General features: G+C 37.8%; 1 long non-coding RNA gene across 1 annotated transcript; it reads right to left on the bottom strand.

Annotated features, from left to right (window-relative positions):
- Window positions 1–302: 302 nt before the first annotated feature.
- Window positions 303–24,138, bottom strand: LOC140612091 (uncharacterized). Its single transcript, XR_012013402.1, has 2 exons — window positions 23,894–24,138; window positions 303–535 (listed from the first exon to the last, which is right to left on the bottom strand). It is a non-coding gene; the product is annotated as an uncharacterized lncRNA (long non-coding RNA).
- Window positions 24,139–24,469: the final 331 nt, after the last annotated feature.

The following is a 24,469-nucleotide window of genomic DNA, read 5'->3' on the forward strand; positions in this document are numbered from 1 at the left end:
ACTGAGGTAAGATCTATCATAATTTATAGAAGAGGAAGCAGGCAAAATAATAAGTAATTACATTTGTTGAGCTTTTAATATGTTACTACTTTACACAATGTTTTAGTTTATAATTATTCTGGATGCAGGGACTTATATAAATATAGAGACTTGTTCTTAGCTTTTTATTTTGTATGTTTGTAAGGGATGTGTTTGTGTGTATGTTTGTGAGTTGGTGGTTGAAGAAAAGTGATTGCAGAAGAAGCATACAACCATGGCTGCTGGTACCCATAACATCCTTAAGTTTAATAGAGAAGTTCAAGTTCTTATTCTATAACATACTTTATTTGTAAAATGAGTGATGATGCTTCCTGTATCATAATACAATTATGAAAATAAATACCATGTATTAGATGGGAAGATCTCCATATAATTTCTTCTATTTACATTAGGTCCTTGTGTAATTATTAACAGAGAAGAACGACCATCTCACTTCTGATTTTTCCGAATGAGTCAGCAGAGCATAGATGGAAGATGGATTTATGTGCACATATCCCTAATGGAGTAAAAGAAAAAGGTAAATATAAGTTAAATTTGAAACTGATTCCAAGTGCCCATAGTTCTCCAATATCAAATAGGTAAGAAAAGATGATTCATAAACTCTTTTTTATTCAATGAATAAAAGGAAATCAGAAAGCAAATAAAATGTAGCATTTAAAAGGCATGCTAGCTGAAGGAAATCTCACTTGGAATTACCAATGTGCAGAACTGGAAAGTTTCTTAGAGCTTCACAGACCAAAATCATCATTTTACAGCATGAAAACTGAGGCATGAAGAGTGAAAAGTGTCTTACTTAAGATCATTCTAGTAATTAGTCCATATAAGATAGTTTAAGACATTTCAGACGTTGGGGTTTGGTTGAGCTGAAATTTTGTCCTCAAATAAAATAGTGTTAAAGTAAATTTCATTTTTCTGATTCTCTGATTATAATGCAGGTAGTAGTTAAACCTATCCAACCACTGGGTTCCGTGCTACTTGAAATCTACACTTTACAATTCATATTTTTTATTTGTTTTAACATTTGTCTAGTTACATTTTAATTTAGTCCATCTATAGGGAACAGAATTCTGATAAGCAAATTGTATAATATCAAAAGGCAAAAGGAATCCTTAGGAGACTAATGCCCTGTCTCTCAAATCTTGATTACATTAGATTAATGGTCTAACTTTAGAGCTCAGAGGACAAAAATCATTATATGCCAAAACAGCTAAGAGGTCACCAGAACTGAGGCTAAAGTTTTAATGAGCATTAAGCAGGTTCCACTGAGTTAGAATCTATGAAAGGATTCATGAGTGTATTAAGTGAGCATTGTTTGCATTGATTAAAATAAGGCATCAGATGCTTGATTCTCTTTGAATTTTATAAGGCACTTCAAGCATCAAACAGAAATATCCATTGTGTTAAAGAATACAACTATTTGCAAAAGTCCAAACATTGTTAGATGTCTCTTTAAGATAACAATTATAATAAAAGCACTAATAACAGGAAGGATAAGTGGGCATTCTTTCACACTTGAGTGTAAATTCATCTGCTCTGTTAAAATATTCATAAAACCTGAAAAGTTGGCATTTTATTTTTTTAAAGATTATTATTTGTTTATTTATTTGACGCAGTGAGAAAGAGAGAGCCAGAGAGTACGAGCAGGGGAACAGCAGAGGGAGAGGGAGAAGCAGGCTCTCTGCTAAGGCTCAATCCCAGAACCCTGCAATCATGTATGACCTGAGCTGAAGGCGGATGCTTAATCAGCTGAGCCATCCAGGCATCCCAAAAGTTGGCACTTTAAAAGGAATTAACCACAAGACCTTTTAGAAAAGGCAGGTTGTGATAGGGTAGGAGAGTGGAGGCTACTACAAGGCCAAAAAACAAATAAACTGATTAAAAAGCCTTCAGATATTTCCCTGTCTACATAAGCAAAGTTACCTAAAATAAGATAACCACAAAACATTTAAGTATGCATTTCAATTTTGTCTTCAAAGATAGACTAGCTAAAGAAAAATATTCTTAAGTTCTTATTCCAAGAAGCAAGAAAATGACAACAATTATTCACAAATGAGGGGGAAAATGAAATGGGAATCTGGGACTCTCTGAGATATTTCTTCGTTAGCTATAGATCACTCTTTCTTTTTTTTTTTTTTTAAACAAATACTTCATTTTTCTGATTACCTGACTGATATCATTACCCAAAATTTCTCTAAGATATGAACAGAGGACATACTCTAGGTCCTACTCTCAAGAACCCCCAAAATGAAGAGAGTGAGACAAGTATTTGATGAGACCTGTCAGGTTTAATCCGATCTCGGTAGTGAAATGGAATAGAGAGGCCAGGCAAAAGTTGGTTGAAACAGGCTTTTAATGGGATGTGCTCTCCGGCAAGGTTCCCTGGCTCTCAGGGGAGGGAGGGAGCAGGGAAGTCGCGCCCAGGCAGGTTTCAGGAAGGTTTATAAGGAGTTCTTGGTGGGAGGGTTGGTAGGGAAATACGGGGTGAGGTTTCCTTATATGGTGGTGTTTTTCAGGTTTTCAATCTTTTCTGGGTCTTGTTTTTTTGTTTTGTTTTGTTTTGTTTTAGGTTAGGGCAAGGGTTACAGGTTTCCTAAGTTAAGTTAGAGTAGGGTGGCAAGGTGGCCTTATTGGGAGGTTGCTGGCCTTGGGTGGGCCATTTTGAGGTCCCCAGTCTCACCAGCCCAACAAGACCCATCACAGATACTCAGGACAACAAAGAAGTCAGCAGAAAGGCACTGTGGTTATGTTTTAGAAATCTAGGCTCTGGAATCAGCCTCCTTATCAGATACTGGCTCTGTAACTCACTAGTTGTTTACCTCTGGGCAAGTTAAATTGGTTTATACTTGAAAAGCCCTTAGAACAGTGCTTTTCCTGTTTTATTAGGGTAAGCTTTCAGTGGTCTGAGATGGAAATGTGAGCTATGAACAACAGGGAGAGATTGAGTAGTGAAGGTATTCTATGGGAAACTGTCCTGAGCAGAGTCACAAAAGAGAACCAAGTAGGGAAGGAAGCTGGGAAGGAGACCAGGCTGGGGTCTCTGAACCCCTCTTAACATTATTTGCTTCTCTTTTTTATGGGAGAGATCACTTCACATCATGCCAGTGTATGGACACATCATGGCTCCTACATGATGGAGTAAGAGTGGTTAATACTTGTTAAATGCATGGATGGGCATCTTTCAACTAGCACGGTCAAACACCCAAGGATGGCTTTCCACAACCTTGAAAGCTGAGACCTGGACCTTCTATTAAGTGGCATGTCCTACTTTTCCACCATGTTCATCTTTGATTTTAATCTTCTGCATTACTTTATTCTCCCTGCTTGTTCTCTTATGTCAGTTCCTTCTTTGTCATCTTCTAAGTCTATTCCTACATGTGATTACTCTTTCTTCTTTTTTTTTAATTTTTATTTATTTATGATAGTCACAGAGAGAGAGAGAGGCGCAGAGACACAGGCAGAGGGAGAAGCAGGCTCCATGCACCGGGAGCCCGATGTGGGATTGGATCCCGGGTCTACCAGGATCGCGCCCTGGGCCAAAGGCAGGCGCCAAACCGCTGCGCCACCCAGGGATCCCTGATTACTCTTTCTTACTAAACCATGAGCCTATCCTCAGAATTTGGATGAAACATGTCTTGTCTAGAAGTATTCTCTCATAGCTATATGTCATGATCACCTTCCCTCATGCAGATGTCTCCAGGATGAATGTCCGTGTAACACAAGTATGCGTATGCATCTATTCATTTTTGTGTGACTCATGTGATCCATTGACCTGTGATTGGCCTCCTTAAAGGGTTATATGTGAATTTTATTTTCAATGGTTCTCTAGTAAAGATACTAGAATAACATAGCTCAAAAAAAAATTAAATAAAGGTGAAATGATCAAATGATCTGCTTCCTTAATAACGTTGCCAGGTACTGCAGATATAGGCTAATAGTAACATTTTAGGCTCTAATTTCAAATTTCAGTAGCAGCTCAATAAACAAGAGCTATAAGAGGATCCAAAATTCAGCCATCCTCAATGCTGATTCAAATGAGATCCATACCATTGAACATATACATAGGTAGAGGCTTCAAGAGGATGGACTTTGCATTCAGATGCAATAGTTCCTGCCCCAGCTCACAACTGCAAGAGTCCACTGCACCATGCCAGGGGCCCCGGAAGCCTCAGGGGAGAGTGGGTAATCTTTCAGAGTGTCAAAGATTTGGAAGAAACGATTATTTCTTTGATTAAAGTCAAAACAGACTTACTATAGTGTATAATGCAAAATGTATACAACTTAAAACATTTACTCTGAAACCAAGTCTTTAGATTCCAGCAGCTGTTCTAGGCAACTGCCCCATGTGCACTGGAGTCATCTGTTCCCCTTCAATGGGGAAAAACAGACAAGAAACCCCAAGGAGGGCAGCCCTGGTGGCTCAGCGGTTTAGCGCCACCTTCGGTCCCAGGCGTGATCCTGGAGACCCGGGAATGAGTCCCACGTCGGGCTCCCTGCATGGAGCCTGCTTCTCCCTCTGCCTGTGTCTCTGCCTCTCTCTCTCTGTCTCTCTCATGAATAAATAAATAAAATCTTAAAAAAAAAAAAAAGACACCCTACGGAGATGTCTCTATCATATGGAGGATGCAGTGAGTCTCCAGTTGGATGACTTCCTTTCATGTCACTGGTACCACCAGGAACTGCCTTGAGAGGGCCCCAAAGAAAATTTATTTCTCTGGAAAGGGTATCTAAGGGAGCACCTTCAAGATAGAAATCCACTGTGTGCTGCCTTGCCATTGTAATTAGTCAAACTGTTTTGTTTAATTAGAGTAAACGTGTTTGGAATGCTATAATTACTTGTTAGTGAGGAGAACATTTGCCCTAATTAGGTATTCATTAGAAATTCAAAAATCACTTAATATTAGCAATTAAAACTGGAAATGTACATGGAAATTGAATTTCCCATGTCAGTAAACTAAGCAGCCCAATGTGCACTGGTTCTGAATTTTGTTTAACTGACTATAGCTCTGGGCGGGGCACAGAAGGAAAGATAAAGTAGCAGACTTCGCTGGAAAACTTGCAGTAGGAGCGCAAGATCTGAAACAGCCAATCCCCTTAGAAGTCACTAATTCAGAGGGCTGGGCAAAATCTGGTGAACCATTTGCTTAGTGCAGAGCTTGGAGAAAGGAGGGCGGGAAGGAGGAGAGAGGGAGGCGAGGAAGAAAGCAACGGTTATTCATCCAACAAATAACTGGGCCCTTTCAACGTGAAGAGCCCATGTTCACCCAGAGAGCAGACTTAAACCGGGAAATCAAGTGATAGAGCAAAACTAGAGCAAACAATGCAACAGTTTTAACTGCTTTAGCTTGGGAGAAAAATTGTGGTACAGTATTATAAATTGCATTAGACCAAATACGCTAAAATGTCACATAGATGGTAGAGACTTTTAGGCTTAACAGCTATTTCAAAGAGGCAGCAGTCCCTCCAGCAGGAATTCATCAGGCAGCCTTTTCAAATGAGTAGATTGGTTGTTTATTTGACTGCCAGAAGAGAAGGGCACTGCGTTCCAAACTAAGAACAACAGGTCAGGTCATGCATATAATACATTTTTAAAACATTTAAGGACACAATTATGCAAAATTTTGCCCAGATGGCTTCCTGCTACATTGTTTGGGGGGAAAAGTATTTGCTATTTCTTTTAAAGGCCATTGCAGAGGATTTCCTAGATCAAATGAAACCGTAGCAAAGTGTAGCGGTAAATACAATTAATCAGTGTTTGGACATGGGCTGGCTTCTGCATCTCCCACTAAGGACTTCAACTTCCCTGTTCATTTTATCCCTCCCCCCTTCCTTAAAAGCTTGGAAAATTGCATGTTTCAATTACTGCAATAAAGTAATGCATGTTCTGGTTTTCTTTGAAAGCTATTCCAAGCGTCAGTGACAATTCCTACTCAATAAACACTATGTGTTTTCACTGGAGACAGATAGCACATCATTTATATACAGGGTGCTATTGTTCTATCTTCTAATTCATCCCTTTCTGTGTCATAAATCTTGGCAAAGGAAGACTGTGTCTACATGTACACCTAATTTGACTGTTTTGACTGAATGGAGGGGCTATTACCTGCTCTCTGATAACTTAGTAAAATAACTAGCTGTCAAAACGATCATGCTGGCTAGGTGGTAAAGCACAGCAAGAGTGACTGAGAAAGCTTGTATTTTATCACTGGGTAAGGACACCACTGATGGAACCATGGGTCCTCTATTGAGTTAGTCCTTTCCTGGAGGTGCCAGCTGAAGCACCATTTATTTCATCATTTAATTTTCTTATTGATTAAATTAGCACAACAGATTTATAATTTTCCTTAGTTGTGGAAAATTGCTTTGCCCACACACTCCATTATTTCCTCATTTAATGAACCCTTTCCTGTCTACCCTCCATGTTTCAGATGCTGTGCCTGCTTCAAGGCAGTTACTATTTAGTGCAAAGAAAGATTGGTTTCTTCTTCTCAGCCTCCTTAACACACTATGTATGAATCCTCTGCTCATCCTGTAAATGCCTGGAGCTCGCTGGTCCCCTCCTCAGTCCTTCCTTATTATTATTTGAAAGATTTCCCCTGAGCCAGTTCCATGTATTGAATCTCTAAAATTTGTCTCTAATCCTACACCCTTTTCCGTATCCCACTATCTTGAGAACATTCCTCCATGTAGATTTTCCAGGCACCTAAATGCCTGTATCTCACACTTCTTGTCTTTCTCTCCAAATATTTTCTTCATTGGTAAGTTCCTGCCTCTGTGAATAGCTCCTCCATCAATTCAGTGGCCCTAGCTTGACCCTCACTCAACATCATTGGCTCCTTTCTCAGCCACAGGCAGTACTTTCAATGAATCATCATGAAAATGTTATCACACTCCCTTCATAGACCCCAAATCTATCTGCTTGTTTCATTCTAACAGCCATCTTCGTTGTATGGGCTACCACATGGCTCGACTGCAAGCAACCTAAAATTTATCTTTGAATAGAAGCAAACTCCTATAGAGAGACGTCTCTACAGCCTGTTCCCCACCAATCCATCTTCACTGTGCAGATAGTAGACCTCCCCATGTGTTCAAAATCATAATATTTACATTATACTTGATAAACATAATGTTTGATATTCATAAAAAACTTCAGTCTCCTCATAAGCAAGTCTCAGGTCAAAAGGTAAATACGGATCCAAATTGCAAAATTTCTAGGAGACAATGATAATGAAAACACTACATTTTAGAACCAATATGCTGGGATGGAAAATGCCCAGAGGAAATGCAATTTTAAATACTCATATGAGCAGAAAAGAAATAATGAAAGTGAATAAGTATTTCACTGAAGATTTGCACAAAAAGTTGAACAATAACAACCAAATTAACTGAAGTAAAGACAGACTTGAAGATAAAATACAAATTAATCATTTAGGGGGAAAAAAATCAACAGAAAAACTTACAAACAGATTATATGTGGAAATAGAAAATAGATAAAATAATGACTTATCTAAGAAAAAGAAAAACACAAAATAAATAAACATGATTATGACAAGGGGAAAATAAATGCAGAAACAGGAAGAACAGAATAAAAAACACAGGAGATTTTTTTTTTTTTGTAAACTCTAAGCAAATAAATAGAAACTGGATGAAATAAATGACATTTTATTAAATTGTTATTTACCCAAACTGACTTTATAAGAGCAGAAACTAAATAGATTGATTTACATACAAGGGGAGAACTTTCACAGCACTAAATTGCTAAGAAAATATCAAAACCACATGATTTTAGAGCAGAACTCTACCAAATATAAATAGAAATTCTAATATTATTTAAATTTTCCAGACTATAGGGGACAAAAGAGACATTTCTTAATTATTTTAATGAAGAAAATATAATCTTGACTCAAAATATGAAAATGATTGCACAAAGAAAATGCTATAGAAAAAAAAGAAAATGCTATAGAATAAATTAGTTTATGAAATTCAATTCTAGGAATTCAACATATTCATATTCAACATATTAAGAAATGTTAGTACAACTGAATATATTCTTTCATTTAATTATAGAAATTGTATAAACCTCTCCATAGAAACAAAGAAATTTGATAACTTTCAACTATGTTCTAGACAAAACACCAACTGTAATATGATAGAAACTGATGATCATGTACTTAAACATGATCATGTGTATACACACATATGCACACACACAACCCATATCCAGCTCAATGGAGAGAAAGATCCTTTTGACCTTTATCAATTTTTAGAGTCAGAAAGAAGACATAGCTGTCCACTCTCTCTTACTTCTATAATTATTACTTAAGTTTTAACTGGGACATTGGCCAATGTATCAGGCAAAAGACATTAGAGAATTAAAAGTGATAATAAGGTGGTTAGTACACACACACACACACACACACACACACATGCACATACACACAATTTGTGGACGATGTGATCATATAACCAACCCAGGAAACCCTAAAGTCTATAAGAACAAAACAAACTACTAAAACAAGTAAATTCATTCATTGAGATAGCAGGATATAGAGTTTATAATCAAAGGTCAATAGCCCTCATATACATAGACAACTAATACAATATAATGGAAGAAAAGACTTCACTTTTAATGACAGAAGAAAACAAGCCACAGGATACATATAACAAGAAATATATAAGAAATAACTGTATGCAGAAACCTAAAAAAAAATCCTTAAAGATACAAAAGTAGACCTGATGAATAGAAATATATAACATGCTTTTAACAGAATGACTCGATCTCATAAAAATGTCAATTCTAAGTTATTTATAAATAAGTCAGTGGAAATAACAAGATTCATTTCCAGAATTAGATAAACTGATTCTAACCTTATATAAAACATGAAGTAAATGTGGCCATAAGAACACTGAAGTAGAAAGACAATATGGAGATATAGCCTTAAGAGATAGTAAATGCTGTATAAAGCCTCGATCATTTTAAAATGTAGTACTGGCAAATAAATAGAAAATCAAAACAAAGAAATGGGAAAGTCCAAAAATAGACCCAAATATTTATGGAAATTTCATATATATCATACAAATTATCTCAAGTCAAAAAGGAATTTTTGACTACATATAAACAAACTTTATGTATGGGATTCAAAATACATGGGAAGACAAATGACAAGTTGAGAAAACATTTTTATTTTATTCAGAGCAACATTTTTGTAATAGCAAAAATTCAAAATCTTCCAAGGGATCAATCAGGACTGTTTAGGTTCAGCTGTAGCCATACAGTAGAATCCTAAGTAGTTACAAATTAATGAACCTGTATGGGCAGATCTCCAGAACATATTGTTTATGGAATGAGGAAGAGGAGTGTGGATATTTTGCTACCTTTTAAATAAGCAGGAAGAGTGTATACATATCTGTTTAAATTTTATTATTTTTTTAAATATTCTATTTATCTATTTGAGAGAGAGAGAGAGAGAGCATAAGGAGGGGGAGGGTCAAGGGAGAGGGAGGGGCAGACTCCCTGTTAAGCAGGGAGCCTGACATGAGGCTCAATCCCAGGACTCCAGGATCATGACCTGAGCAGAAGGCAGACACTTAAACCAACTGAGCCACCCAGGTGCCCCCTTATATGTTTATATTTGCATGTTTATATTTGCATTATATTTCTTCATACTAGAAAGCTATCCTTTTTTTTTCTTTGAACAGGATGAATAATTTTGTTTTAAAAAATATTTTGTATATTTTTTTATTGGAGTTCGATTTGCCAACATATAGTATAACACCCAGTGCTCATCCCATCAAGTGCCCCCCTTAGTGCCCATCACCCAGTCACCCCATCACCCCACCCACCTCCCCTTCCACTACCCCTTGATCGTTTCCCAGAGTTAGGAGTCTCTCTGTTCTGTCTCCCTCTCTGATATTTCCCATTCATTTTCTCCTATGCTCTTACTGCTGGGTTTTGCATATGCCAGTCTTCTGTCCACAAGAGTTTTTCCTCCTTTGTCTTCAGATCATTCCTACTTACCCTTCAGATCTCCCTTACTATGTATATTTCTCTGGGAAATTGTGTGGTCTCTGTGGCCCAGTACCTTATTGGAACTCTTCTCATGTGCTACTCTTTACTCAAGCTTAGTTTGTCAAAGCAAACTATAATTGTTTATTTGTTTATACCTTAAGTACCCTGACTGAATGAATATACCTAGGTCCCTGTTGTATTTCTTTCACCTCCCAAAGTGCATGAACAAAAGATTGAATAAATTCAATTAAAGAATTGCCACGCGATTAGTGACACAATATAAATTAAGTGTGATCATAGGAAAAGTCACATCATAGCATTCATGTGGAGGGGGGGCAGAGAAAGAATCCACAAAGGGTTCATTTCAAGATATCTTTTTTCCTTCCTCCTGTATCTTCCTTTCCTAATGATTAACTATCCACATGTTTTTTCCTTTTATCTTCTTAAAAGAGACCTAGTCTTATCAAAGAGATAGGCATTGAGTGACATTTGAGAAAAGTATTTTAAATCTGTCAAGATTTGTTTATAAAATGAGTCTTGCCTCTTCCCAAATAATGAAATATAGTATACTTGTTTACAGTATACGAGTAATGATCATTGATCAGACACAAGCTATGTTCCAGGAACTTTGCCAGGTCTTTTGCATAAATTGCCTCTCCAAGTAAGGCAATGTGCCATGGTGAAAAGACAGAGTTTTCTAGTCAGAGTGGTAAACCAGTTGACAAGTGAAGAACACATACGTTTTCATCCTTAGGCAGACATATCACCATTCTGAAACCAGATTATTTCAGAAGAAATAATCATTACTTCTCCTTCACTTGATTTGTCTACAACTTATGAGTGTCTCCTGCTGCTGCAAAATCCCAGCAGCCGTGAGATGAGGAAAATAGAATTATTTGCTGGGAATAAAAAGAGTATAATTTTTAATATCTGATTATCTTCCCTTGACTTGTCAGAGTTCCAGCAAGGCTTTGAAGCCTCCCAGGATGATGTCCTAGGGGATTAGACTGGTTCCCAAGGTGCCATTGAGAAATCTGTAGAACTGGATCTTCAGGAAAAGGATCAGAGCAGTGTTCCCAGGTAGTGATACAAATAGGCGCGTCCATGTGTGATCAGGTCTAATCATGTCTTACCATAAGAAAAGAAAAATAAAAGCCCTTTTTACATTATATCTCTTTAAGATATCACTGTTCATGTCTTTGATTAATATTTTCACAGGAAGCTTGTTCTAGCAGTACCGTCACTATAATTTTAAGCTTCTTAAGTTGTTTTTAGAAATTTTGGGTCCAGTTATTAATGGTCATTTTCAGCAGAAGTTTTGCTCTTAACACTTCAATTTGCAGAAATGAAAGATACCTGTGCCAGTAGGGTTGGAACACAGTGTTACTCTCTTGGATGATCCGATCCACTTCTTCCTTCATTGTAGGGGGAAAAAAGTTCTCATTTTATGTCTTTGAATATGGCTTTGTCCCATTTACTGAGGTCTTTAATTCAAGAACACTAATGAGAAACATGCACTAGCCTTTGTCCTCCATATCAGTTACAATCTCATTAAATGTTTTAAGCTCATTGATTTTGCTTGCTTTCTTTAAAAGTAGACATCTACTTTGCCACTGGGGCCATTCTGTTAAAGAAATGATATTATTTGGATATTTAGCATGCTTCTTTAGCTCTCTGTTATCCCTTCTTCATTCTCATTTGATACTTCATTTGACTTCTGTTTCATTCACCCATGTCCTTATTAAATTCTTTTAGAGCAGGGTTTCCCACCATTGATTCTACTGAAAATTTTAGTCAGGGTAACTATTTGTTGTGGGTGGGAGATAGGGGGGTGCAACCTGCCCTCCAATTATGGCAACCAAAAATGTCCTCAGACATTGATAAATGTCCTGTGGGGCTAAAACCACTTTGAAAATATGATTTCCTGTTACAGTCTTGGCTCTTCATTGATCTTTTCCTCCTTTTATTTTGCTCTTATTTTATTATTATTTTCTGTTTGCTCATTTTTAATATGACTTGAGTCCTTTGACACTTTACCTGACAGCTGTGTTTTTTATCCAATGAGCTTGAGAAATCTGAAGGTTGTATATATTGATTGAATATGGCAGAGCAGAGAAATAAGGGGGTAGGCTGGGATGAAAATTCACTCCCATAGACAGTAATGAAAAGAATCACCTTGATGTGAGGCAAGTGGGAAATATCTAGCCTAAATAATCTAGTGTAAAAGGACTGTGCCCAAAAGGGCCATCTGGGAGTTGAGGGAGAGGTGAATGGGATCCCCACAAGATCGTATGCAACTCTCTAGGAAAAGTCATCATCCATGTCACCTGACTCACAACTGGAATTTTCTAGCGTGGGATCACTGAGAAAGCCACAAAAGTGCCCAGGGAGGGAGAAGCCACCTCCAGACAAGCACCTGACTAAGGGTACCAACAACTGTTGTGGCAGGACCAGCCGCAAAGACTGTTTTTCCCTTTAGTTCCTCCTCACCTCCCTAAGGAGTCATACAGGTGACAGGGACAGGAAGTGAAAGGATTAAAATTTAACTCCAGGCCAGTCTCGAATGTGGGCTCAGAAAGAACCCCTGAATAACTTCACATAAATCTCCATACATCTACTTCCAAGACTCTTCTCTGATATCTGGCTGCTTCCTAAAGAAATGGAAGAATGATGAATGATGTAGGGAGACCCCAGGGTTTCAAGAAAATATGTGGAGCCTTGCCCACTGCACATTGCAATTACTCAGTTGCACATCTTTCTCCCCAAGGTGAAGAAAAGCCTTGTGAGGGCAAGACTGGCATCCTAGTCATATCTGAATTTCAGTACCTACCAGATGGTTTGCTGCATGGTAGACACTAACTTCATATTGCATTAAATTTCTTTAATGTGAGTTTTCTGCCTTAACTGAGACATAAGCAGCACTCTCTCCCTTGCAGAAGTGCTGAATGCATTCAGCATTTTGAAGGAAAGAAAATGCCACATCTGAATGATCTGAGACCCCTACACCTCCACCACTAATTCACACACACACACACACACACACACACACACACACACACACAAAAGCCAAAAAGAAGAATGATATCCATGGCACATGAGTGGCCAGCAATTCCCTGACCTGTATTAAGACACTTGGTTTCTTTGAAGGAATCATCCAGTTTTATCTTAAGTTAAATCTTACTCCAAATGGAAGAGAAATTCCAGTATCACAACTGCATTGTGTGGGAGTTCAATTCTCAAAGAGTAAAGGAAAGAGAAGGTAAGAAATTCTTCAAAGCACCCCACATGAGGCAATTTCCTTCTCAGATTTCTAAATTCATTTCTCATAGCACAATCTCAAACAGTGAAACAGGGATTTTTGTTTAGCTTCCCTTTCCCCTTGAATTATCTGGGAATTACCTTCTACAATCTCTACTCTGGGCCTTGAACTCATCAGGGTTCCAAAGCTGCTACAAGTCATTCACTCTGTTGTCTCTTGGCAAAAATAACACCACTCAGGTGTCCAGCAGCTGTTGTCAATTCTGAGGCTCACAGCTATGGGAAAATCAAGCCTGCTCTCTAATAGAGATAAATAAATGGCTTCATCAGAGAAGCCTCTTGAGTAGTTTCTGACCGGACTACTAATAGGGGAGTGATTTCCAAAGATCAGTGAGGCACTTCTTGCCCCAACCTGTAGCCTAGCAGGTGGCAAACTCAGGGGAAAAGTCCCTGTTGGGTGATGAGCAAAACGGTGGGGTTTTTTGTTGTTGTTGTTGGGCTCTGTCATTTACTAGCTGTATAACCTTGGACAAATTCCTTAAACCTTGAATATGTATTTATTCAAGTAAAAAATAGAAGCAATTTATACTTATTTCAAATGAGTTGCTGTAAAAATTAAATCAGACAGTGTTTGTGAGAATATGTCTCAGAGAAGTACTCTCTCAAGCCAGGGTGTCTCCTTTGACAATATACCTAGGTCTTCATGAGTAATCATTTGCTCAGGTCATCACCAATACAAGTTTTAGATTCCTCGTTTACAATTCAAATTCTTCCAGATGGAAGAACACATGAGGTCAGGGACATCCATATGTTTTCAATTGTATCTCAAATTTTACAAATCTGTATGTGGGGAAATCTTTTATTAGTACCTGGTGAATTAAGAGGGTTTGTATTTTCATGCACAGTATACCATTTAAATGATGAATGTGAGTCAAGGGCATCTGATTTCATTATAAGAAATATTCTTTTTTTATCAGTGGGTGAAAGGGGTCAAAAGGTACAAGGTTGCAGATATAAAATAAATAAGTCATGGGGACATAATGTACAGCATGGTGACTATAGTAAACAATATTGTATTGCATGTTTGAAAGTTGCTAAGAGTAGATCTTAAAAGTTCTCATTATAAGGAAAAAAATTTGTAACTATTACGTGATAGATGTTAAGTAGACTTATTGTGGTGATCATTTCACAGTATATACAAATATTGCATCGTGTCTTGTACCTGAAACTGATATAATATGTCAGTTATACCTCAATAATAATAATAATAATAATAATAAATATTATATGTAATAATAATAAAGTGTTTTATGGTGCACTTTAATGAAACCCAAGCTCTTCCCTTCAACATTCTACCTGGCTACAGTTGATCATACCTACTATCCCATTCTGCCACACTTCACAACATAAGAGCTTTGCATTTGCTGTGCTCTATTTCTAGAATGCTCCTTCTCCAGATCCTCACATAACTGCTTCTTTCTTTGCGTGTAATACCCATTTCAAATACTCACTCTTAGATGACACCCATCTCAAACCATCCAACACACATTCACCTTGTCACTTGATCAGAGTTTATTTGCATCCCAGCACTTATGACTACCTGATATTTTGCTGCTTTATTTATTTATTTGTTTGTTTATAGTCTACACTTACAAAAATAGGCATCACTTTACGCAGGTAAAATGATACAGAGCAAGGTCTTTAAAAAGAAAAAAGTTAGGTATTTTATCACTGTCTTTCTGTCTTCAAATTCCCATGATTTCTTTTTTTTTTAAGGGAGAGAGTATGTGTTAGTATGTGCACCAGCTGAGTGGAAAGGAGCAGAGGCAGAGGGAGAGAGAGAATCTTATGCAGGCTCCATGCCTAGGGAAGAGGTCAACACAGGGCTCAACCTCACCACCCTGAGATCATGATATGAGCTAAAATCAAGAGTTAGTAGCTGGGGCACCTTGGTGGCTCAGTCAGTTAAGCATCTGACTCTTGATTTCAGCTCAGGTCATGATCTCATGGTTGTGGGGTCAAGCCCAGCATCAGACTCTGTGCTGTATGGAGTCCACTTTAGATTCTTGTTCTCACCCCTCTGCCCCTCCCCCCACCCCTTTCTCTCTAAATAAATAAATAAAATCTTTAAAAAAGAGTCAGCTTATCTGACTGAGCCACTCAGGTGCCCCTTAAATTTCCATGAATTTACAAAATCATAAAATCCATGGAAGTATGTTTGCTAAACATGCATTTTGGGAATGCCAAGTTGTTAGAGTATGATTATGATAAGATGATAACAAAAATAGTAATAGGACTACTGATTTTAAAACAGTAAAATCAGTTCTCCCTACTTCTCTGCATTGATATGATACCTAAACAATAGGGAGAAAGACAAGCAACAACATAAAGTCACTTTCTCATGAAGCCAGAAACCACAAGCTATGTAATATACTAAAGGACAGGATGAAAAGTGCCGTCATTGCTGCCCAGGTGGCACAAAGTCTGGAGACACACATTTACAAGTTCAGTGGAGACACTGAGGAATAAACTCACTCATTTTAAGATTATGGGGATGCAATTGAGAGTTCCCATGAACCTGTTTGACACCAGGAATAAGCACAGAAGGTGGGGACCTAGGATGCATTACACAATCAAGCCATACTAATAAGAGGTAGCCTTTGGGGAAGGGATGCAGTGGAGAGTGAAAAATAGCAAATTACAGAGCCCTGCAGCTTCTCTGTGCAGTTAACCAAGGGCTCCCTCACACACATGGAGATCTTGTAACCTGACCTTGGCCTTGAAGTTTCCTATGTACCTCTTACAAATGTGGTTCAGAATAACTCACTGGACACAAGATGAATAATGATAATAAAAATAATCCCTGGATCTATAAAAAGATATTACCATTTATACACACACATATACACGCCTGCCAGAAAAAAAAAATACTGCCAACAAGTAGATGAAACCTGCTGTCATTACTATAAAAGGAAAAGAAAGCATTTTAATGAAGTCATCACTTAGAAAAAAACCAACTCAATGACGACAAACAATATTTAAGGAGGAAAATCATAAAACAGAAGAAGCATGGAAAGCAGAATTTAAAAAAAAAAAGGAAGAAGAAACTAAACAAAAAGGAAATGAAAAAATAAAACTAAGGCAAAAATAAAGATAATTTTCAAAGTATCATATAGAGGGAGAATGAATATTACAGAGAAACAGAGGCTGCTTTGTGGAGCACAGGGTTGAGAAAAATAAGCACAGGAATCAGTGAGTTACAAACTGAAATGGTAATATGATACAGACCCAAAATGATAATAATAGCTATAGAAGACAGATTCTTAAAATAGTTGTTTGTGAAGAAAAATATTGTTTCTGAAGAGGACAAAAGAAAAAAAAAAGAAAATGGAGCTATAATGGAGCTATAATTTAATATTTTCCCAGGTATAAAAGAAAACCTGATTTTAGATATTAAAGAGTGCATTGAGTCCTGGGAAAGAATTGACACATAACGATTAGCCCTGAAACATCTCCTAATAAAGTTACTGAGAAGTAAATTAAATAAGGAATCTTTTAAGCCAGCATTTCTAGCACAGCTAGAAAACAGGAGTGCAGTTCTTCGGTTCCTAAATGAACAAAAAAGTCCCAATGATTTTATTCTAGGGATACAGGGGTTTAAGAATGATAGCCGTAGATACACATGGATGGGAATTTCCAGGAACAGAATGAAGATGTCCAGTGAAGCCTCCTTAAGGAAATTATGATGGGAGGAACTTGAACTGAGAAGTAAATGGAGAAACTATAGTGAGTGGTTAGTGCTGAGCATGGCTCCATTTCTCTGTAGAATACAGACTACAACAAATATAGTGTTCCGACTTCAATACAAAATTTGAAGATTACGAATTCTGGTATTTTAGAAAATCTGCAATCAGCAGGAGTTAGACCAGGAAGAGAAGGTATAAGGTAGTATAAGTGTGAGATTCCCTTTTACTTCATGGACAGGGGTCAAAAAATTTTATTTGGAGAAGATAGAATAATAGAGAATATTTTATTTCTTTTCTTCTTTTAAAGATTTGTTCATTTATTTTAAACAGAGAGAGTTTAAGGGGGAGGAGCAGAATGAGAGAATCTTCAAGCAGACTCCCCTCTGACTGTGGAGCCCAGCTCTGGACTCAATTCCATGACCCATTGTTGTGCCCAAGACCGTGAATCCGAGAAACCACCAAGGAGCCTGACACCCATGCAATCACACGAGGGTTTATTTACAAGGTCGAGCCTGGGTCCAAGTATACCGGACACAGCGGAGCAGGGACTTTGTTCCAGAATGGAAAAGCCAACCAGACAAGGACAATCCCCTAAAGCTAAGACTGCGCCTTTCTCACTTATTTCCCACCTCCAAGACTCCCTAGTCAGAGGTTGGCCTTCAAAATGGAAGGAGATTAGAATTAGTCTTCTTACAACAAAGGGTTGGGGGGTTATGTGCTGCCTTAACTGTAAATAAGAGCGAGATTAGCAACAAGGTTGGTGAAAATCCTGGTTTAATCATTCCTCTGGCTCACTCTGAGAGCAACCTGGACCCATGATTGGGTCCTGCACAGGATCCTCTGAAAAAGGGGGGAATGTGGGACCCAGGAAATTGAACAAAATTCCTTACCCCTGGACAAGCAGAGCAGGTCTGGCTCTATTTTGGGCTGCACCCGCCTTGTGCTGACCTGCTTATTACCTAGGGCACTGCCCTGCCCTAATCAAAGACCAGGACACACCCTAATCGGAAATCCGGCTCAGCGGACCAGCATGATTGTGCAACTTTCTGCATATCCCATTGGCCACATTGGCCACCGGCCCCTGTAAAGTTGCTAAGCCTCTTAGTCTCCGGGTCCAAGTCCCTGCTCCGCTGAGTCGGGTATACTTGGACCCAGGCTTGAGCTTGTAAATAAACCCTCGTGTGATTGCATCGGTGTCAGCTCCTTGGCGGTTTCTCGGCTTCGCGATCTTGGGCACAACACCCATGAGATGATGACCTGAGCTGAAACCAAGAGTCAGAGGCTTAATTCACTGAGCCATCCAGGCACCCCAAGAATATTTTAAAGGCATAAGCACATTCAGGTACATAATATAATCATCTAAAATGTGGAGGTGAGAGAGTAAGTAGTAGAAGCAAAGTGTTAACTTTTTCTTCCCTATTATCTATGGAAAGGAAATACTAGAAAGTGTTTAAACAATGGGAAACAAATGCAGTATATATGTGGCCACATTTTTTTTTATAAAGATAGCAATTAGTTAAAAAGCATAAGAAACATATAACCCTAGCAAAGCAATCACAGACAGCAGAGTGGGAGATAAAGCAAAACAAAATCAGTGCTCTAAAATCAAATCAAATCAGAAACAAAAGCATTAAATGATATAATGGTACCAAATTGAAACTATCCACCAACCAATAAAGAAAAATGGCTAATAATGTCAATTCAAACACACAAAAAATGACTGTATCACAAAATCAAAATTAAATTGTCTTTAAGAAAAAAAAGCAAGACAAAGTCACTAAGAAAAATTAAAAATTAAATGATAGGGAAAAGTTTTGGGGCAAAGTCAAACAAAAGGAAGGAAACAAAAGGCCAGCCATGATCTCAATACAGAAAAGTGATTTCAGAACAGTTCACAGCATCAAATGAGACAAAGAAAGACAAGATAGAAAGCTAAAGGTAATCTAAAGTGAATATGAAACAATTTTTAATATCAGTGACATAATAACCTAGAAATAAGAGGAATGAATAATATGACAAGACATTGAAGCAGAAATATAAACATTTTTAAGTAGGAGACTTCATCTTTCACAGCATGTGAAATAATAAAACTGAAAATAAGTGAAATAACTAAGCATTTAAATTACTTCTAATTTAATTAATAATGCACCTATGACTATACACATGCTAACCTCTGTAACTAAAATCATAGAATATATATACTTTTCATGGACCTGTGAAACATTTGCAAATAGAAAAGCTCTGTACATTTATTTAAAAGTGGAAAAAAAAAAGAAACGGGTCTCTGATCACATTGTAGTGAAACATAATTTTTTAAAAAGAGGAAAAAAAGAAAAGAAACAAAATGAAAAATTATTTATGATTTGGAACTAAAGCAATTAATCAACCAAAATATAAATAAAACTCTTTTGTGAATAAGTTTTGTCAGAGAAAGCTCACAACTGAAGTGACACAAATGGCAGAAATCAATGACTATAAAATACTATGCATCAAAAGCAATTGGACATAAAGAGGACTCAAAGGAACACTGTCTTAAATATTTAGTAAATAAGAAAGAATGCAAATGATAAACTAGTTCCCAAAATCAAAAATATCAGAATAAGTAAAATAAAAATTTATGAACTATAATGGAGTCAATAACAATAAAAATAAATTAATGAACCAGAAAAGAGAAGAATAAAAGGAAAAATAAATAAGTAAAACCCTTGAAAAATGAACCATCCCTCACTCTAAACAGAGTTAAAGGAAAAAAAACAAAACAAAAACAAAGCAAAACCACAACCACAACCATAAAAACATAAATTTAAAAGATGAAAGTAGTGACGATATTCATCTCCATGGAAATAAACGGAAAAGGATCAAATGTGTGCTCACTATGGAATATGGAAACTACTAAAACTGATGGTAGAGGAGACAGGGAACCTAAAGAGATAGAAAACCAAAATCGATTAAAAACAATTAAGATACAGAACAAGCTGTGAAAAGCTGCCTCTGTCAAAGAACAAAGCATGACAGGCAAATAAAAACAGGCCAGAATGTTTCACAGGGGAGTTTCACTAAGTCATACTAAAACTCAATTAAGATGACATCAAATGGAAACCTAAGATCAATTTCTTATTTCAATGTTGATCTAAAAAAATCCCTAAACAAAATAGTTGCAAACTCTGGCAGCTCACTTAAAAACAACATAACAATTCCAAAAGGGGCTGAATCCATAAAAAAAGGTGAGTTACTGTTTAAAAAAAATACCAGCCTTAATCATTTGATTTCTACATCAAAAGTGGAAATGGTCTTCAAAAACGCAGCAGAAGCCGTTGATAAATCAGTATCAGTTCAAGATAAAATGCCTTCACAATACCATATATTAGTGACATACCTTTATTGAGCTCTTACTATATGCCAGGTACTACTCTCACTTCATCATTTACAGCCACCATTTTTGCAGAGGAATAAACAGCTGGAAGCCTCCTGAATACAGCCATATAAATTCATCATGAGCAATGATGCCAGGCACTGTTCTAAGTACTTTACATATATTATCTCTTTTAATCCTCACAACACCCCATGAGGTAGGCATTACTATCCCCTTTTTATACATACATGAACATGAGTGTGTAAACACACTTAATATATCAACTCCAAAGCCACCTTCAGGGTTTAATAGGGAGATGTTTAAAGTCTTCCCATTAGAGGCAGGAAGAAGATATGGGTTTTTATTAGCACCGTTATTATTGCACTAGATTCTGCAATTGCAAATAATACAATTACACAAGAATGAAACAATACATATGAAAATAAGACAACAATGGCGAAATCATTTGCAGAGGTATAACTTAATATGTGAAACACTGCCAGATTCAATTGAGAATATTCATTTTGATGTTCAAAAAATTAAAAAAAAAAACACAACTCAGGACAATTGCCATAAATTTTGTATATAAAAATACCAATTACTAATTTGTTGGAAGAAATAATGGAAGAAAAGACCACATTTACATTAGGATTGACAGTAAGGCAGAGATTATGGGGAACTAGACATAACTGTCCATAACTGTCTATATTGAAAATTAAAATGGAAGTCATGGAGCACCTGGGTGGCTCAGTTGGTTAAGAATCTGTCTTTGGCTCAGGTCATGATCCCAGGGGTCCTGGGATCAAGCCCCCCATCAGGATCCCTGCTCAGCTGGGAGTCTGCTTGTCCCTCTCCCTCTGACCCTCCCCTTGACCACTTGTGTGCTTTCTCTCTTAATGGATAGTAAATAAAATCTTTTTTAGAAGTTAAAAAAAATTAAAATAAAATGAAAGTCACAAACACACAAAGACTTCAACAAATAGGAAGCCTCGTCACATTTAAGAACAAAACAATCATTTTAATTAGCTCTGTTAACATATAAATTTGATGCTAAGTTAATAAAAATACAGTGCTTTTGAAGTAAAGACTGTTCTCAAGATCCTCATAAAATCTTTAGGAGAATGGCTTGGAAATTCTGAGAAATCAGAGTGTGAAGGAAAATTAACCCTAACTGATATTAAACATTATATAAACCTTCAAAAAGGAAGTGTGTGGTTCTTGCATGAAGAGACAGATAAGTGAAATAACTGGAAAGCTGACAAGAAAGTAAAATATTACTATCAACATTTAGGTGTCAAAGGGCAGTTCAGTTATTCTATTTGTACCTTACTTTCCTTGGCTGGAGAATACAGTTAGTAACTACCAGCTCACTGTGAATAAGCATGCATGCAGGAAAGACAAATCTGTATACAGAATTAGTGACTGTTGCATAAGAACAAAACATTGTCCTTTCTATTACAGAAGCAGCCCAGTGTAATCAACCAGACATCTGACTGATTAGCCTGCGGAGTGGTACCCTATCAGGGGCTTAGCCCTGGTTTCTGCTACTGGTAGATTGGGCATACTGCTTCTGATGGTCTTTTCTAAGAAGCATGGAAGGAGGGAAAAAAGGCATTTGCCAGATCAATAGCTCAATAGCTACTGCCTAGGTACCAAGAGATGTGTTAATTTACTCAAGCAACGAAGCCACATCTGGTACAGTAACTGCAATTGGAGTCATCACCTGGTTTAGCTTTTGGTAATCTATTCCCATCCTCCAAGCTCCATCTGTCTTGTGCATGGGCCACACATGTGAGCTGAATGGAGACATCATGAGAATCACCACCCCTGGACCCTTCAGGTCCTTGATGTTGGCATCAATCTCTGCAATCCCTTCATGAATCATATGTTGCTATAGGTTCTCTATTTTCCTGGTTAGAGACTGTTCTAATGGCCTGACTTGGTCTTTCCCATCATAACAGCCCTCACTCCACAGATCAGGGGACCACTGTGGGACTCTGCCAATTGCTGAGTATGCCTACTCCAAGTAAGTATTCCAGAACCATGGAAATAAGCACAGAATGGGCTCAGAGACTCACTAGACCTCGCTGTGAGATGAGCCTGAGCTAAAACTCCATTGATCATCTGACCTCTAAAGCCCCAACTCTGACTGATGGGTTACAGTGATGTTTTGGATCTCCTGGAATCATTATCAGTTCAGAATCTCTGGAAGGTCTGATTATTTCCTTACCCTCAGTGCAGAGCCACCATGGTAAAAGGCCATAGTTCCTTTTGGGTAAGACCGAGAGAAAATTTTGAAGGGTATATGGTCCTTCTTCCTCAAGGGGGCCCCAACTTTTCTTTATACAAGGGGCTTTGGGTCTGTAAACTGGACCAAGTTTAGAGATTAACTTGTGGGGCCATGTGTCCCTATTTTTATTATTTAAATTAGACTTTTGTTCACTTGACCTGGAACCCTCCCCCTGATAGAATCAAGCATAAATTTAGTAGACTTCCCACCTATTTCACTTTTAGGACCATTATGGTCAACTAGCCAACACCATAGGTCTTTGTGAGTCAGTCTAATTTTGATTGCTGCTTTGACTCTGCTGCCCATTAGAGTAACTATGGACATCTTGCCTTTGGCAGTTGACACCAATGCTTGGCCCCTGCCACCCCAGGATCCAATTATCTTCATTGCATTAGATTTTCCATTGTGTCCAGCAGCAGAAGTTCTCACTGTGATTTCAGTCCCTACAGAAAAGAGCCTTTACAGAGATCTTCAGGAAACCTGGGGCTCCCCTCACAGTATTGATGACTGACACATCCTTTGGGCCCTCCTCTGGGAGTGAGCAGGCCTTATGTGACAAATCCACTCTAACATTCTAATCTCCCAAGCCCTTTGAAGCCTTTCCTCTATAGGATATCGAGGCAGGGTTAGCATTTCATGTTTATTTACTGTGGGCCACCTTAGCTCCATGTTTCCACAAACAACTAAACATTAGGGCCCTTTCTAACTCCCCAATCTGCCATATTAAAGCCAGAATCTCTGCTTAGTGACCCCTAAGCAATAAATTCAGCCAAATTTATGTTCCTTCCATTATTATCTCATACCCTGAGTATACATTCCCATCTATATTCACCAGATTTCTGCCTCAATAAATTGGAAAAATCAAACAATTCTTTTGGAATATATCAAACCTGTATGTGGGTCACATTTTCTGCCTCATCTATTGAGTCACATTAGAAGTCTAAAAGCAAAGAAGGGTGGTGGGAATGAGGAGTATCAGGAGTGTATGCAAGGCACTATTTCAGGGGAGGCTACTGAAGTTCCCACATGCAAATAGGCAAATAGGGTTAATCTCAGGCAGAAGTGGAATGGCTACTTCTCATGGCAAAGAAGATTCATCAGAATTTAAGGGTTCAATGTCACTAGTTTCAACAGATTCTTTCCATATATCCCCATTTCAACTTCCAGGATCTTATCCCCACCACCCCCATCAATGTCCTCACTTTAAGAGTAGAATGCAGCGAGGTTGGAAATTCAATTTGTACTATACTTCAGCCACTTGGAATGAGTTTCTGGTTTTGGTTTTTCAGCAATCTCAGCTCGTTTATGTGGCACTTCAGCTGGAAGTTGGTATCCTTGAGCTGCTCCATTTCTTTCCCCATGTGGTCTGGTGCTATAGGAGCAACCAACCAGTCTCATTATACTTGTTAGTTTGACAAGAATGTTCCAAGGTATCGTATCCATGGTAACATGTGTGGTCACAGAACTTTATTTGATTATGAATGTCCAATGGTGGTATCTTGCTTATCTCTTCTGCCACACCCCACACTGTAGGCTACCAGTGCTCTCTTTGTTACTGGAAAGAGAGTCATTATTGCCTTTAATCATATTAGAAAACCAATTCCAGGGATGCCTGGGTGGCTTATTGGTTGAGCATCTGCCTTCAGCTCAGGGCATGATCCTGGTCCGAGGATCCAGTCCCTCCTTGTGCTCCCTGCAAGGAGCCTGCTTCTCCCTCTGTCTATGTCTCTGCCTTTTTCTGTGTGTCTCTCATGAACAAATAAATAAAATCTTTAAAA

The sequence above is a fragment of the Canis lupus genome, chromosome 20, assembly GCF_048164855.1.
Source record: "Canis lupus baileyi chromosome 20, mCanLup2.hap1, whole genome shotgun sequence".
NCBI classification, from domain to species: domain Eukaryota; kingdom Metazoa; phylum Chordata; class Mammalia; order Carnivora; family Canidae; genus Canis; species Canis lupus.